The sequence below is a fragment of the Schistocerca gregaria genome, chromosome 2 (genome assembly GCF_023897955.1).
Source record: "Schistocerca gregaria isolate iqSchGreg1 chromosome 2, iqSchGreg1.2, whole genome shotgun sequence".
Taxonomy (NCBI): Eukaryota; Metazoa; Arthropoda; class Insecta; order Orthoptera; family Acrididae; genus Schistocerca; species Schistocerca gregaria.
This window is the reverse complement of record NC_064921.1, coordinates 347,252,167-347,267,315: the sequence shown is the minus strand read 5'-3', so window position 1 is coordinate 347,267,315 and position 15,149 is coordinate 347,252,167. Positions and strand designations below refer to the sequence as shown.

At 41.4% G+C, this 15,149-nt stretch overlaps 1 protein-coding gene and 1 non-coding gene across 2 annotated transcripts in view; one reads left to right on the top strand and one right to left on the bottom strand.

Annotated features, from left to right (window-relative positions):
* LOC126335775 (retinal guanylyl cyclase 2) overlaps positions 1-15,149 on the top strand; it is a gene marked incomplete at its 5' end in the record, with an annotated part of 576,657 nt that overhangs the window by 55,982 nt on the left and 505,526 nt on the right. The gene's annotated exons all lie outside the window — the stretch shown is intronic.
* Positions 4,191-4,261, bottom strand: Trnag-gcc (transfer RNA glycine (anticodon GCC)). Its single transcript has one exon. It is a non-coding gene; the product is annotated as a tRNA-Gly (tRNA).

Genomic DNA, 15,149 nt, shown 5'->3' with positions numbered 1-15,149 from the left:
ACGTAGGCACCCTGTCTGACACCCGCATTCATTCATGTCCATTGTGCTTTCCGACGGACTTGAGCAATTACACCAGTACAATGCGACTTCCCACACGTCCAGAATTGCTTCAGAGTGGCTCCACGAACACTCTTCTGTGTTTAAAGACTTCCGCTGGCCACCAGTCTCCCCAGACATAAACATTACTGGGCATATCTGGTATGCCTTGCAATATGCTGCTCCGGAGAGATCTCCAACCCTCGTACTCTTACGGATTTATGGACAGCCCTGCAGGATTGATGGTGTCAATTTCGTCCAGAAATACTTGAGACATTAGTCGAGTCCATGCCACTTCGTGCTGCGGCACTTCTGCTAGTGGAGATACTGCACGATATTAGGCAGGTGTACTAGTTTCTTTGGCTCTTCAGTGTATATTTCCCTTTGCAAGTCACACGACTGATCCGTCCCAGAACCGGTCGGACGTCTCACAACGACAGTTTAGAAAGAATTTATTCTTGAACAAAAACGTTGATTTGTGTGGATCCTGTTGTTGCTGAAGTTCTGTAACATCTTGTAAGTTGATGCGAAGTGTATATTATTGTTTGGATCTGTACTAGACGCGGATCCACGTTTCGGTTCTGAAAGAGGATCAAATTCTGATCTGTGATACAGTTTGCACCCTCCCCCCCCCCCCCCCCCCCGCCCCCCCCCCCCCCCGCCCCACTCTTCGGTGCTAGCCGCCGGTCAGTTACAGATTACCGTCACCTTCACTCGTAGTTGTTAGCGTGCCACAAAAGCCTAGGGTTTTAATAATAATGTTAGTAATAAAAGTAAACTCTGTAGTGCAAGCCTGGAACTGGGCTACTGGCCCGACTGCAGGTAAAGTGCAGCCTTGCTTCGCGTGGCACTAGGAGTTGGAGGGTGGTGGGCCAATGGCCCCAGCCGCCTTCTACCCTCGGGAAATATGCCCGGTACTTATTTGACGGCCGGCAGCGAGAGTCTGAGACTGTCCTGGAGGGACTGGATTGAGGAAGCATCCCCACCTCTATCCGGAATTGTAGTCGGAACCTCCAGGGCCGGAATCTACTGCTCTACCCACCGGACTATCAAGGCTACAACAACAATAACAAATATTACTTTGTGTACATGATACATCAGTGCTTAGTGCACAATACAGTTTGAGAAGTGCATGCGTCATTTGAACCATTTGACGTCATACTTCACACCACGGTGGGCAACCGGCGGCTCGCAGTTGGTTTCAGTCCGGCCCGCGGAAGAATGTCATGGGAGGGAGAGCGAGAGGCTCACATTGTACTCCTCCTGGGACGCAATTTCTGATATTCGTCTTTCTGTAGTTTGCCTTCTTTCAGTTTGCCTTCTGTATAATAAAGTCAAAATACGCTAAGTTCAAGCGATCTAGAATTTTATGTTTTGTAAAAGGAACAAAGAAAAGAAGGCTTCATTTATTTAGCGTCACCTAAAAGAACTCACGGCTACGCAATCAGTCACCAAAATATTTTTGGATAGGTATTTCAAAAACTATGCTAGTGCTATTTTTGGTTATTAACACATTGAATTTCAAATACTCGAATGACCTCACGGCGACCAAGAATCGAAAAATTACTCCTAATTGCTTCTGAACTGGGGCTGCTTGTCTCATTGCCGTGTTCTGCTATTCTGTGCTTTCTCGTATTAACATTAGTAAATAATTATATCCTGATCTAGACGTATTATGACACTACGACTGTAGAAACTGAAGGTAATTTATGATGACTGTGGCAAGGCGCCACAGAGCGCGCGGCTACCCCGCTTGCCTTCTCGATGAGTAAATGAATGTAAACATCTGAAGCTGAGGTGAACATAAAATGAACGTACCCCCGAAAACGCGTGTTTTGACACTTAATTAGCTGGCGAGGCGTATCAGGAAACAGTTGCCATTCATATCGGTGCGTTAACCGCCGAACATTGTCATGGATGCTATTGTTTTCACGTCATGCGCTGGGAGCGCTGATGTCGCCTCACTTGACGAGGCGTCCTGCAAGCATACACTTTGTGATCAAAAGTATCCGGACAACCCCAAAAACATACGTTTTTCATATTAGGAGCATTGTGCTGCTACCTACTGCCACGTACTCCATATCAACGACCTCAGTAGTCATTAGACATAGTGAGAGAGCAGAATGGGGCGCTTAGCGGAACTCATGGACTTCGAACGTGGTCAGGTGATTGGGTGTCACTTGTGTCATACGTCTGTACTCGAGATTACCACACTCTTAAACATTCCTAGCTTCACTTTTTCTGTTGTGATAGTGAACTGAGAACGTTAAGGGAGACGTACAGCACAAAAGCGAGCAGGCTGACTTCGTCTGTTGACTGACAGAGACCGCCGAGAGTTGAAGAGGGTCGTAATGAGTAATAGTCAGACATCTGTCCAGACCGTCACACACGAATTCCAAACTGCGTCAGAATCCACTGCAAGTATTATGACAGTAAGGCGGGAGGTGAGAAAACTTGGATTTCATGGTCGAGCGGCTACTCATAAGCCACACATCACGCCGGCAAATGCCAAACGATGCCTCGCTTGGTGTAAGAGAGCGTAAACATTGGACGTTTGAACAGTGGAAAAGCGTTGTGTGGAATTCCAAACTGCATCAGAATCCACTGGCGTGCCGGTCCCCGTCACGAAGCTGCCCGGCGGGTTAGTGTCCAACGGTCCAAATGGCTCTGAGCACTATGGCACTTAACATCTGAGGTCATCAGTCCCCTAAAGCTTAGAACTACTTAAAGCTAACTAATCTAAGAACGTGACACACATCCATGCTCGAGGCAGGATTCGAACCTGTGACCGTAGCGGTCGCGCGGTTATAGACTGTAGTAGCTAGAACCGCCCGGCTACCCCGGCCGGCCATGGGTTAGTGTCGAGGACCGGTGTGCCGTCCAGCCCGTGTTTCCATCTGTCTTGGCGAATGCGGGCTCGTTTCCCTTATTCCGTCTCAGTTACACTGTGTCGCCGCACAGTATTCACGTACGCATACACTACAATTACTCTACCACGCCAACGCTTGCGGTTACACTCGTCTGGTATGACACGTTGCCGAAGGGAGGGGGGGGGGGGGGGGGGTTCACTTGGGGTCGAACCGCACAGTAACCCTAGGTTCGATGTGGAGCGGCGATGGGGCGGGTGGACTGCTGTGGCCTGTTGTGGGGTTGTGAGCCACCGAGGGCTAAGGCGGGACGAAGCCTCTCCGTCGTTTCTATGTCCCCTGTTAACTACATACATACATACGTGAATCAGGCCCGATGGTCACCTAAGACTGCCCATGCCTGCTTCACACGATACAAAATCGAAGTGTGTCTACACCATTACTAGCATTTTACTCAACTCTACTATAAACGTCTGCCTATATTCCACTACATTTCTCAGCGGAGATTCTTTGTATTTCCGTCTTATCTCACTTAACTTCATATGGTTTGCTGGTTCCGCCATTGGACTCAAGAACGGTGTATGATTTATTGCGCTCGTCTTTACTTGGCTGGAATGTCGTCTGCTGTCATTCAGAGCACAAACAAGTCCACTTGAACTAGACGCCAGCTCTGAAAATAATTCTCTGTTAAAAGTAGCTTGTTATTTTCTAAAATTCCTTGCCGTTTTCATACCTCTTCGTATTCATGATGCTTTGTTCTGCCCCCTCCCCACCGCCCCATGGGATCCGCTGCTGGCCTATACTTCTCCACACGTTCCCAGCGGTTTCTTTTTCTTTCCCATAAGAGTAAATGATACCATCAGTAACAGAACGTTGATTGCACCGATACCTGTGCAGTTTAACATAGCGCAAGCAGCAACAGAGAAATCTTGGAGACTGTTTTCAAACATGCTAAAGGACGTGTTCCCGCCGTTGGGTAGGACGATGCGCTCTCGGTCTCCACTTGTGACGTACCCGTACAGGACGCTGCACGCACAGTTTATCAGGAGCAGCTGGTAGTGAGCAGTAGCGGCTAGATGGCGTTTGCTTGGCATCTGCCGCCCGAGGGAAAGCTGGCGTCACTCGAGAGGTCGATGGCCCCAATACCTCGGCTGCTGAGTCACGGTCATTGCCACCAGCGGTTTCGTGGCAACTAACTTCATTCTGTATTTTTGTAGTTGTGGATAGAGATGCGTCACCTTACTCTTGCTTACCTTTATCCCTCAAACTGTCTCAGGCAAAAATAGATGCATCGGCCGGGAATCGAACCCGGGCCGCCCGCGTGGCAGGCGAGCATTCTACCACTGAACCACCGATGCTTATACAGTGATGTTCTACAAACCATTACTAATCATAGGCTGCCCTTGTTCCTTTTCTGTTTTTCCTTTGTTTACTTGAGATTGATCTGTCCTCTGTCTACACGTCATGGCCTGTATAATCTGCAAATCACTAGACTAATTTGAATTCTTCCCGAGATCTTAAGCAAGTACACTAGTCGGTGTTTAGCGACGTTTCGTCAAATGTCTTTCTTCGGTAACTACGATCTTTTTACTGTCCAAGAAATAATTTTGAGTAGTTCTGGTGAAAATTAAGTTAATTCAGACATTTGAATCACATTTTAAGCTCACGTGTTTCAGATTCATTATTTTATTTTATTTTATGTATAGAAGCTGTTCCTGTCAAGTTCGTGGGACCAATAAATAAACAAATAAAGTACAACAATATTATGTCGGATTCTGCATCTGTGCAGTTTGCAATATGTATTCGGCTCTTATAGGGAATTCCCTTCGACCTGTATCTTATTCTGGCGCTTCGTTGCAAAATCCCTTCCTGAAGTTAATTTTTAAAATTTTAGTTGCTTATGTTGAACAAAAGTCCAAATCATTCTTACGTCTCTAGTACTACAACAGTGACTTGGACAACAGTCTGTCAAAAATTTATCCACGCGTATAAGCATCAGAGTAATGTGGTGAAACGTAGTAGTTAATTCTACTGTAGAGCCACATTTTGGCTGAACTACAATTATGAAATCATTAAAAATATCGGAAAACTCTCGTTAATTAGGTTAGATTACCATAAACCTTAACTGAGAGGGATAGCTGTCAGACTTTTTGGAAGTACTCTGCTTGTCTAGCTTCTACGCTTACTGACGTAACTGACCTACATCCTTTGATGCGAAGGTACTATACATTAAAAACTGATTTTTATAAGAGCTTTGTTAACAGTCTAAAGCAAACAATCCCTGTCGACAGTACTGTAGCGCAAATTCGTAGTAATATACAGCAGACCAAAGTAGACTAAAACTTGTAAGGAAAAAAGTTTGTCAAGATGTAATACAGAAAATTTCCTTTAATAAAGTAGAATGAAGATGGATATGTTTTAAACGCTTTCGATAATACAGTATTCACCATTTTACGAGAATGATTTATAGCTGAATGATCTATTGTTTTCAGTATTTTAAAACCTGGGGTCTACATGACCCAAAAGGGTTACAAATTTTGTCTCCTATTAACTGAACAGCATATAAATTTATGAAATCAGATGACTTCTTTCTGCAAAAAAGTTTTAAAACATTTTAAGTCATTTGGTCTGAAACAGTAACAGTTACATGTGTAACATTCAGAAGATAGGACCCGAAATTAATGTGTTTATTCTAACATCAAATACTTTCTGCTTGTCTGTTATATTTTATGCTAGTAATGACTTTCGTTGTTAGAACATACCCTCAACATTCAACAAATCAACAAAGGCGTTGCGTCTACAATAATGGACTTGTCATTAGCTCTTGTCAGTTGTTCGAATTGCCCATTATTTCTGCTCAGTTTTAATTGTGACACTGAATTCTATATCGTTTGTGATCAGGCTGAATAGCGATTGACTGACGCTGAATTTCAAAAATTAGCAAATACCTCAACTGAACCGCATCATTTTCCGAGTTCGAAGGTCATTTCAGTAATGCATCTAAAAGCGAGTGTTCTGATACAGTGACGACAGTCCACAGCATGTTAAGAATAGTGTACACACTTCTGTTTCTAAATGCGGGATCATAGAATGGCAGTTGCAACCACCAGCACAAAACGACCTCCTTCTGTGAAATATTGGCAAAATATGGGATCATAATATGGACTCTGCGTTACAGAAAATGTTCATATGCACTGGAAGTCCAAATGTATAAAGGAAAGGAGAGCTGGACGACATTAGAAAACAATAAGAGATGAGTGTAGTTGCTGATCTCACCTCTGATTTGCATAGTCAGAATGTAGCATGTGACAATTTTTTTTTACGTCATACAGTTCGGCACACCTGATCCTGAAAAAAAAAAACTGTCAGTGTTAGGAATCATACAAAAATTGAGAGATAAATTGAAAACGACGGAGCTGATCCCCATGGTACAAAAAACAGGTCAGAACACTGTTGCAAAACAATGAAAGAAGTGTGCAAATTTTAAACGAACGCAAAGCCCCACGATTGGCAATCTTATACAGAAGAAAATTTGTCTTGAAACCTGGTAGAAAATCCAAAGAGATTCTGGTCGTATGTACAATATGCTGGCGGCAGGACGCAATAGATGCCTCCTCTGCGCGATGGCAATGGAAATGCTATCGATGACAGTGGTGCTAAAGCAGAGTTTCTAGACACAGCCTTCCGAAATTCCTTAACCAAAGAAGACGATGTAAATATTTCAGCGGTCAAATCAAGAACAGCTAACAACTCGAGTAGCTTAGAAGTAGATATCCTCGGAGAAGTGAATCAACTTAAATCACTTGACACAAGCAAGTCCTCCGGTCCATAATGAATAAGAATTGTGTTATTTTCAGAGTACCCTGATGCAATAGCTCCACACTTAACAATCATATTACACAACCACTCGCTTGTCGAAAAATCCGTACCCAAAGACTGGAAAGTTGCATAGGTCACATCAATATTCAAGAAAGAGAACAGGAGTAATCCACTAAATTACAGAGTCATATCATTAACTATGCAGCAGGATTTTGGAAACATGTATTCTATTCAAATATCATCAATTATCTCGAAGAGAAACGGTCTATTGTGACACACAGCCTACACGGATTTAGAAAACTAGGGACTTCAAATTGAGTGTGTCTTCCAAGCGGCCTGTAACAAAAGTGTATGCTTAAGGAATATCATCTCAGTTATACGACTGGACTCATGATTTGCTGTCAGAAAGGTCACAGTTCGTAGTTACTGACGGAAAGTCATCGAATAAAACAGAACTGATGTTTGGTGTTTCCCAAGGTAGTGTTATAGGCCTTCTGCTGTTCGTTATCTATATAAACGAATTAAGAGTCAATCTGAGCACCCATCTAGGTTGTTTGCAGATGATGATGCCGTTTATCGTCTTGTAAAGTCATCAGAAGATCAAAACCAACTGTAAAACGATTTCGATAAGATGTCTACATAGGGCGAAAATTGTCAGCTAACCGTAAATACTGAGAAGTGTGAGGTCATCCAAGTGAGTGCTAAAAGGAATCCGTTAAATTTCGGTTACACAATAAATCAATTCAATCCTAAAAGCTGTCAATTCAACTAAATAACTAGGCATTACGTTTACGAACAATTGCAAATAAAATGCTGTAGGGAAGGTGAACCAAAGACTTCGGTTTACTTGCAGAACACTTAGCTGATGGACCAGTGTTACGGAAGAGACTCCCTACACTACGCTTGTCCGTCCTCTTTTGGAGTACCCCTGCGCAGTGAGGGTTCCTCACCAGATAGGATCAGCGGAGTACACAGAGAAAATTCAAAGAAGAGCAGCACATTTTGTATTATTGAGAACTAGGGGAGAGAATGCCACGGACAGGATACAGGATTTGGAGGTGGAGATCATTAAAACAAAAGCGGTTTTCGTTGCGACGGGATCCTCTCAAGAAATTTCAGTCACCAACATTTTCCTCCGAATGGAAAATACGTTGTTGTTACCGACCTACATAGGGAGAAACGTTCGCCATAATAAACTAAGAAAATTAGAGCTCGCACAGAAAGTTAAAGGCGATCGTTTTTCCGCTCGCTGATCAAAGAGTGGAATAATAGAGAATTACCATGAATATGTTTCAGTGAACTGTCTGGCAGGCACTTAAGTGTGATTTGCAGTGTAGCCATGTAGATTATGTGTAGATGAAAAATAAGCCATAGCTTCCACAAAATGTGGCCAACAAGGAGCTTCACAGTTCTTCATTTCACTTCACAAATGACACTACGGTGGTCGTTCATATTTCTCAGAGAAATAAGAATGTTGTATTTACGAGCACTCTCAACCTTGGCAGGTTTGATAAGAAGGCAGAAATGATTTTAGATTATAATTCAACCAAAGAGGCTGTAAACAGGGTCAATCAGCTAACAGGTATTTACACATCCATACGAAAAACCAGTAAATGGGCGATGACAGTTTTATACAGGATTCCTGATGTTGCTGCTTAAAATACGTATGTCTTGTGGACTTCTATTGTCCCTGATTGCAATGCAATAAAATTGAGTAGAAGGAGTAATTTTTGGAGTAACTTGGAAAGTCTTTGGTAGCAGAGCACATTGCATCAAAGAAGCGTTTTCCAAGAACACAGTACTCTGAGAATGATCAGGAGCATCTAAGACCCCGAAGGAATGGCAGGTGTGCCAAACTTGCAACAACCAGAGACCCTACAAAACGTACACGCTTTAAGTTCTGTTCTTCAATCAATGTCAATAAAACAAACATGTTGCATGGAAAGTGTAATAAACATGTATTGAAAACACGTCCCCTACTTGTGTCCAAACTTCAGTGACTAAGAAGGAGAGAAAGTAATATGGATGGAAGAACAGATAGATGAATGTTGAGATGACTTTTTGATGGAACTGCCTGTTGTTTCTAATTTATCCTTTGTGAATATTAAAGTAATAAATATTCTTTAGTGAAGCTCTGTCTACTATATTATTATTATTATTCTTATCTTTCCTTTCTCCATTTGTTAGTGTTGTACATCCGCTTGTGATGTGATCTACTGTTTCCATTTGTTGTTTGCAAAGTCTGCATTTATCTGTTGTGGTATTGGGACCGTTAATAATATGCTTGCTGTAATATCTGGTGTTTATTGTTTGATCCTGTATTGCAATCATGAATCCTTCCTTCTCACTGTATATATTGCTTTTTCTTAGCCATGTGTTGGATGCGTCTTGATCGATGTGTGGCTGTGTTAGATGACACAGGTGCTTGCCATGTAGTGTTTTCTTTTTCCAATTTACTTTCTTCGTATCTGTTGATGGTATCTGATCTAAAGGGTTGTAGAAGTGGTTATGAAATTGCAATGGTGTAGTCGATGTATTTATATGAGTGATTACTTTGTGTTTTTTGCTAGTTTTTGCTCGTTCTATAAAGAATTTTCTTAAATTGTCTACCTGTCTATAATGTAGGTTTTTTTATGTCGATAAATCCCCTTCCTCCTTCCTTTCTGCTTAATGTGAATCTTTCTGTTGCTGAGTTATGTGATGTATTCTATATTTGTGGCATTGTGATCGTGTAAGTGTATTGAGTGCTTCTAGGTCTATGTTACTCCATTTCACTACTCCAAATGAGCAGGTCAATATTGGTATAACATAAGTATTTATAGCTTTTGTTTTGTTTCTTGCTGTCAATTCTGTTTTCAGTATTTTTGTGAGTCTTTCTCTATATTTTTCTTTTAGTTTTTCTTTAATATTTGCATTATCTATTCCTATTTTTTGTCTGTATCCTAGATATTTATAGGCATCTGGTTTTTCCATCGCTTCTATACAGTCGCTGTGGTTATCCAATATGTAATCTACTTGTTTAGTGTGTTTTCCCTTGACTATGCTATTTTTCTTACATTTGACTGTTCCAAAAGCCATATTTATATCATTGCTGAATACTTATGTTATCTTTAGTAATTGGTTGAGTTGTTGATTTGTTGCTGCCAGTAGTTTTAGATCATCCATGTATAGCAAATGTGTGATTTTGTGTGGGTATGTTCCAGTAATATTGTATCCATAATTTGTATTATTTAGCGTGTTGGATAGTGGGTTCAGAGCAAGGCAGAACCAGAAAGGACTTAATGAGTCTCCTTGGTATATTCCACGCTTAATCTGTATTAGCTGTGATGTGATATTATTTGCATTTGTTTGGATATTAAGTGTGGTTTTCCAATTTTTAATTACTATGTTTAGGAACTGTATCAGTTTAGGATCTACTTTGTATATTTCCAATATCTGTAGTAACCATGAGTGGGGTACACTATCAAAAGCTTTTCGGTAATCAATGTATGCGTAGTGCAGCGACCTTTGTTTAGTTTTAGCTTGATATGTCACCTCTGCATCTATTATCAATTGCTCTTTACATCCTCGTGCTCCTTTGCAACAGCCTATTTGTTCTTCATTTATAATTTTGTTCTGTGTTGTATGTGTCATTAATTTCTGTGTAATTACTGAAGTTAATATTTTGTATATTGTTGGTAGGCATGTTATGGGGCGGTATTTAGCTGGGTTTGCTGTGTCTGCTTGATCTTTAGGTTTCATATAAGTTATTCCATGTGTAAGTGTATCAGGGAATGTGTATGGATGTGCAATGTAACTGTTAAATAATTTAGTTACATGTGAATGTGTTGAGGTCAACTTCTTAAGCCAGAAATTTGCTATTTTATCTTTTCCAGGAGCTTTCCAATTGTGAGTAGAATTAATTGCTTTGGTGACTTCATGTTGCAAAATTATCACTTCAGGCATTTGTCGTATCATCTTGTATGTGTCTGTTTCTACCTCTATCCACCATGCATGCCTGTTATGTTGTACCGGGTTTGACCATATGTTGCTCCAGAAGTTTTCCATGTCTGTTATGTTTAGTGGATTGTCTATTTTAATGTGTGTGTTGTCTATTGTCTGGTAAAATTTCTTTTGGTTTGTGTTGAATGTTTGGTTTTGTTTCCATCTATTTTCACTTTTTTGTATCTTCTAAGTCGTTTGGCCAATGCTTGTAATTTCTGCTTCTTTTCATCTAATTGCTCTATCGCTTCTTTCGTTTTTTTTTTTGTTTTTTTTTGACATTTGATGTCTTGTAAATTGTGTTAGCTGTCCAATGTCTTTTCTCAGTTTTTTTATTCTGATCTGTAGCCTGTGTTGCCATGCTTGTTTTGTGGGTTTCTTCTGTGTGTTGGCTGGTTCTGATCTCTGCCTAGTGTGTATATTTAGTGTAGTGAGTGCTCCTATATAAACAAGGAGTTGTAACTCTTCCATAGTTGTGTTTTCATTTATTTTGTTGTATATGATTGTGTTGATAGTTTTTGTTGTTGTTTCGACTTGTGGGTTATTTGGCGGTCTGCAAGAATGGTCTAATGTCTGTATTTGTCTCTTTGTATTCTATATATGTCAGCTGAAATTTTTCTTCTATATCTAACATGTGTGTCACTTCGTGTTCTATTTGTGCTTATTCTGGTGGCAGTCTTAAGATTTCGTTTTCCTCTGATTGTTTAACTGATGCGTGTTGATCTTTGTTTGTTTGCTCTGGGATGTGTGAATCCATTACTGTATTTTCTTCTTCTTCTGATTGCACATTATTTTGTTCCAGTACTTGTTGTTTAATGTTTTCTAATTCTGACTGGGGTATCCTGTTATTTTTTATTATTACACGGATCTGATCAGCTAGTCGTTGTTGTGGTAAAAATTTTAATTCTGGATATCTGGTAATAAATGTTGTGTATACTTGTGATCTGTATCCAGTTTTGTTGGTTCCTAGGTTTGTTGCTTGGTAATAACAGAACATGAGGTGTCGATTAACTTCATCTGACCATCTCATCCTCTGTCTTTGTTTTCCTTCTAGGGTGGTTGCAGGAAGCACATCCTGCAAAACACCTCTATTTGGATTTAAATCATTTTCCAGTTGGCTAGCAGTGCCGTTACCATTGTGGGCGGGAATAGGGTTCAAGCGTCGTCCCCGACCATGACGGCGCTTGTCCGAGGCTTCTTTAGTTGTGTCCTGAACCAACTAATCACACTAAAAGGGTGATTAGCCCTATTAGTGGTTTGTTCTTTTCGTCGCCTTTTACGACTGGCAGAACATACCGGAGGCCTATTCTTTTCCCGGGCCTCCACGGGTTTTATTATTATTATTATTATTATTATTATTATTATTATTATTATTATTATTATTATTATTATTACCACTATTATTATTAATAGCATATAGTAATATAACAACTATGTCAACAATGTCGATGGATTAAAATTCTACGAAAAATAGGTTCGGGTAGATTTTTTTTTCAGAATTTTATTATTTCGAGTCGTACTGAGCCGAACACTACAATTGTATAGTAAAAGTGAACAGAACAGCAGGGTTAAAAAATGCTTTACAGTCATGCGCACGTAATCCTAAACAGTATTAATATTTTCAGTCTAAAACTGCCTAGGATGACTTGTCCGCCTACACGGCTCAATGGACAACGTCTCTAGTGCTCTCAGCTTCGTGATGCCAATTGGTGAACCACTTGTGTGAGAAGTAGCTGCTGCAGTGTCTGGAAAGCCAAAGGCCGCCAAGAGAACGATGTTCTGCCTCCACTCCCCTCCATACCGCATGCAAAGAGGCCATTGGCAGACGATGACGCGGCTGTCGGTTGATCCCGACTAACCTGTCACGACCAGAACGCGAAGCTTTGCTAAGGCTCATTTCCCAGAAACTGTGTGGTTAGGGGGGATCTGAAAGCACGGGGCCCCAGTATGCGCCACATGCAAAAACCCGTCCTACCGCGAACCAACATCGTGGCGGAGACCACCATCTCCGCACCTCACATCTGTGTCTCACTCATCGGAAAGAGAGTCCCTAGTGACACTGAGAGACAATGCCTTCGCCTCGATAAACTCTTGAGACGGCGGCGGCGAAGCTCCGCTCATGGGTCTCCACCGCGGAAGGATCCTGGTTTAGAAAGACCCAGCTGGCATTTAATCGCTGAGCTAGGAGGCGATTGTGCTAGGCAGCAACATGGAGACCAACGAAACGCAAACAAGCCAAACCCGAATCAGAAAAAAATACCTCCAATAAATAACAAAATCGAACAAACATCGCCCGAACAGGCCTTGAAGGCCCAGTGGTACGGATCGGTCGCCGTGTCATCCTAACCCCAAGCCCTTACGGGATACAGATACGGAGGGGCACGTGACCAGGACACCGCTCTCGTGGCCTTTATCAGTTTTCTTCACCAGTGCCGCCACTTCTCAATAGAGTAGCGTCGCAATTGGCCTCACAAGGGCTGAGTGCATCATCCTTGCCAACAGTACTCGCCAGACCCGGATGATGACCCAGCCAAATGCAACCGAGCCCGACAGTGCTTAATTTCTAATTTTGTTTCATTCTGACACAGAAGAATTTGACTGCGAGTTTAAAATACCTAAAAGATTGTACAGAAGGGAACGAAGATATAATTTTATAATCAAGTTTGTTTGACGACGCACGATCATCAAAATTTGCAAAGTAACTTCTAGAAATTAGTTTACATTATGCCAGTTTATCCGAAAGCAGATGTAAACTCCGAAACTACAGGAAAAATCACGGAATCCATACGCATCAAATACGTGTACATAAAAGTGAACAAAAGATAAAATAATAAATTTAATATTTCACTTCTGCAGCCGTACTTTTATTAGTAATTATAATGCTTTTACTCTGCAGAGATATCACCATCAGTTTCAACGAAATCTACGGAATCTTTATCTGAAATGTTGCTACTCACAGCTTTTTATACGTAGGTCGGTGCATAATTTCGTGCCGTTTTTCCATACGCTTAGTGAACACAGTTGGTACACAAAACGGAGAGTTTGGTCATCAATAATATATGCTCTTTCACTATTTACAACAGTTGGCCAGCGATTGTGTAACTATTAGATTCCGCGAGTGTAGAAATCACTTGGTTTTTTTGGTGAGGCACTCGTCGAGATAATTAAGGAGCGCATTTCCATCCGGAACAGAAGTTCCTTGAAGGCTGATCGATAGAGAGCGGAAAATATGAAAAAAAATGGAGGCGCAAGATCAGGTGACTGAGGTGAGTGCAGAATGACTTCTGAACCCAACTCCTATCTAGTGTTTTTCGGTCAGTCTAGCGGGTGTTATCGTGGAGTAGCATTAATTCAAAAACTAGTTCAAATGGCTCTGAGCACTATGGGACTTAACTTCTGAGGTCATCAGTCCCCTAGAGTTAGAACTACTTAAACCTAACTAACCTAAGGACATCACACACATTCATGCCCGAGGCAGGATTCGAACCTGCAACCGTAGCGGTCGCGCGGTTCCAGAATCTAGCACCTAGAACCGCTCGCCACAACGGCCGGCGGAGTAGCATTACTTTACGTAGTCTTCCTGGTCGTTATTCTTGGACTGCGTCTGCAAGACGTCTCAGTTGACAATAAATGTCGTCAGTGATGGTTACACTTCGGGGAACCAATCGGTAGTACACCACACGGCGTTGCAGCGTGTTTTGCAAAGTTCCACTCACCTGGTGGTGAATTTTTTGTTACAAACGCACGCCTCCTCGACGATACTGGCATGCATCTCTCAGCGGGGAAAAGCTATAGAAAAAAAAGCTGTGCACTCCATAAACTCATGACGCAGTAAAATTGTTTTGACAGTTGTAGGTAATAGTTACATGAAAGTATTTGTGTGCATAATATTTCCCTCTATTACAATAACCTTGCATACACCAGTTACTACCAAGTTTATTAACATTTCACGGAAAGTTTACAAACGGATTATTTCTTTTCGAATTGCTCGCTCAAATGTTGCCAGTATCAGTCTCACGGATTTAATTGTTCAACTTCACTATTAAGCAACTTATTTAAACGACACTAAAAATTCTGAACTTCACCTCGTTCATTAACTCGAATTCTCTTCCACACTTTACGGCGCTTCTCAAACATTTCAATACCGAAACATCACAGTATTAATAATTTTCAGCGGATCACATATCAGTACGTCTGATCACTACGAGATCCAAGCCTCCACTCTACTCCTCTCTTTACGCTAAAGAAGCTTCTAGTTCCCAAAAAAACGCGCGATTATGATAATTTCTGATGGGCAGAGAAACGTTACAGCCTATCGGAAAGCAGCAATGAGCACGCTCAATCCCGCTCATGTATACAGAATCAATTCTACGAAACTAAGGTTTGGGTAGATTTTTTTTCAGAATTTTATTATTTCGAGTCGTACTGAGCCGAACTCTACAACTG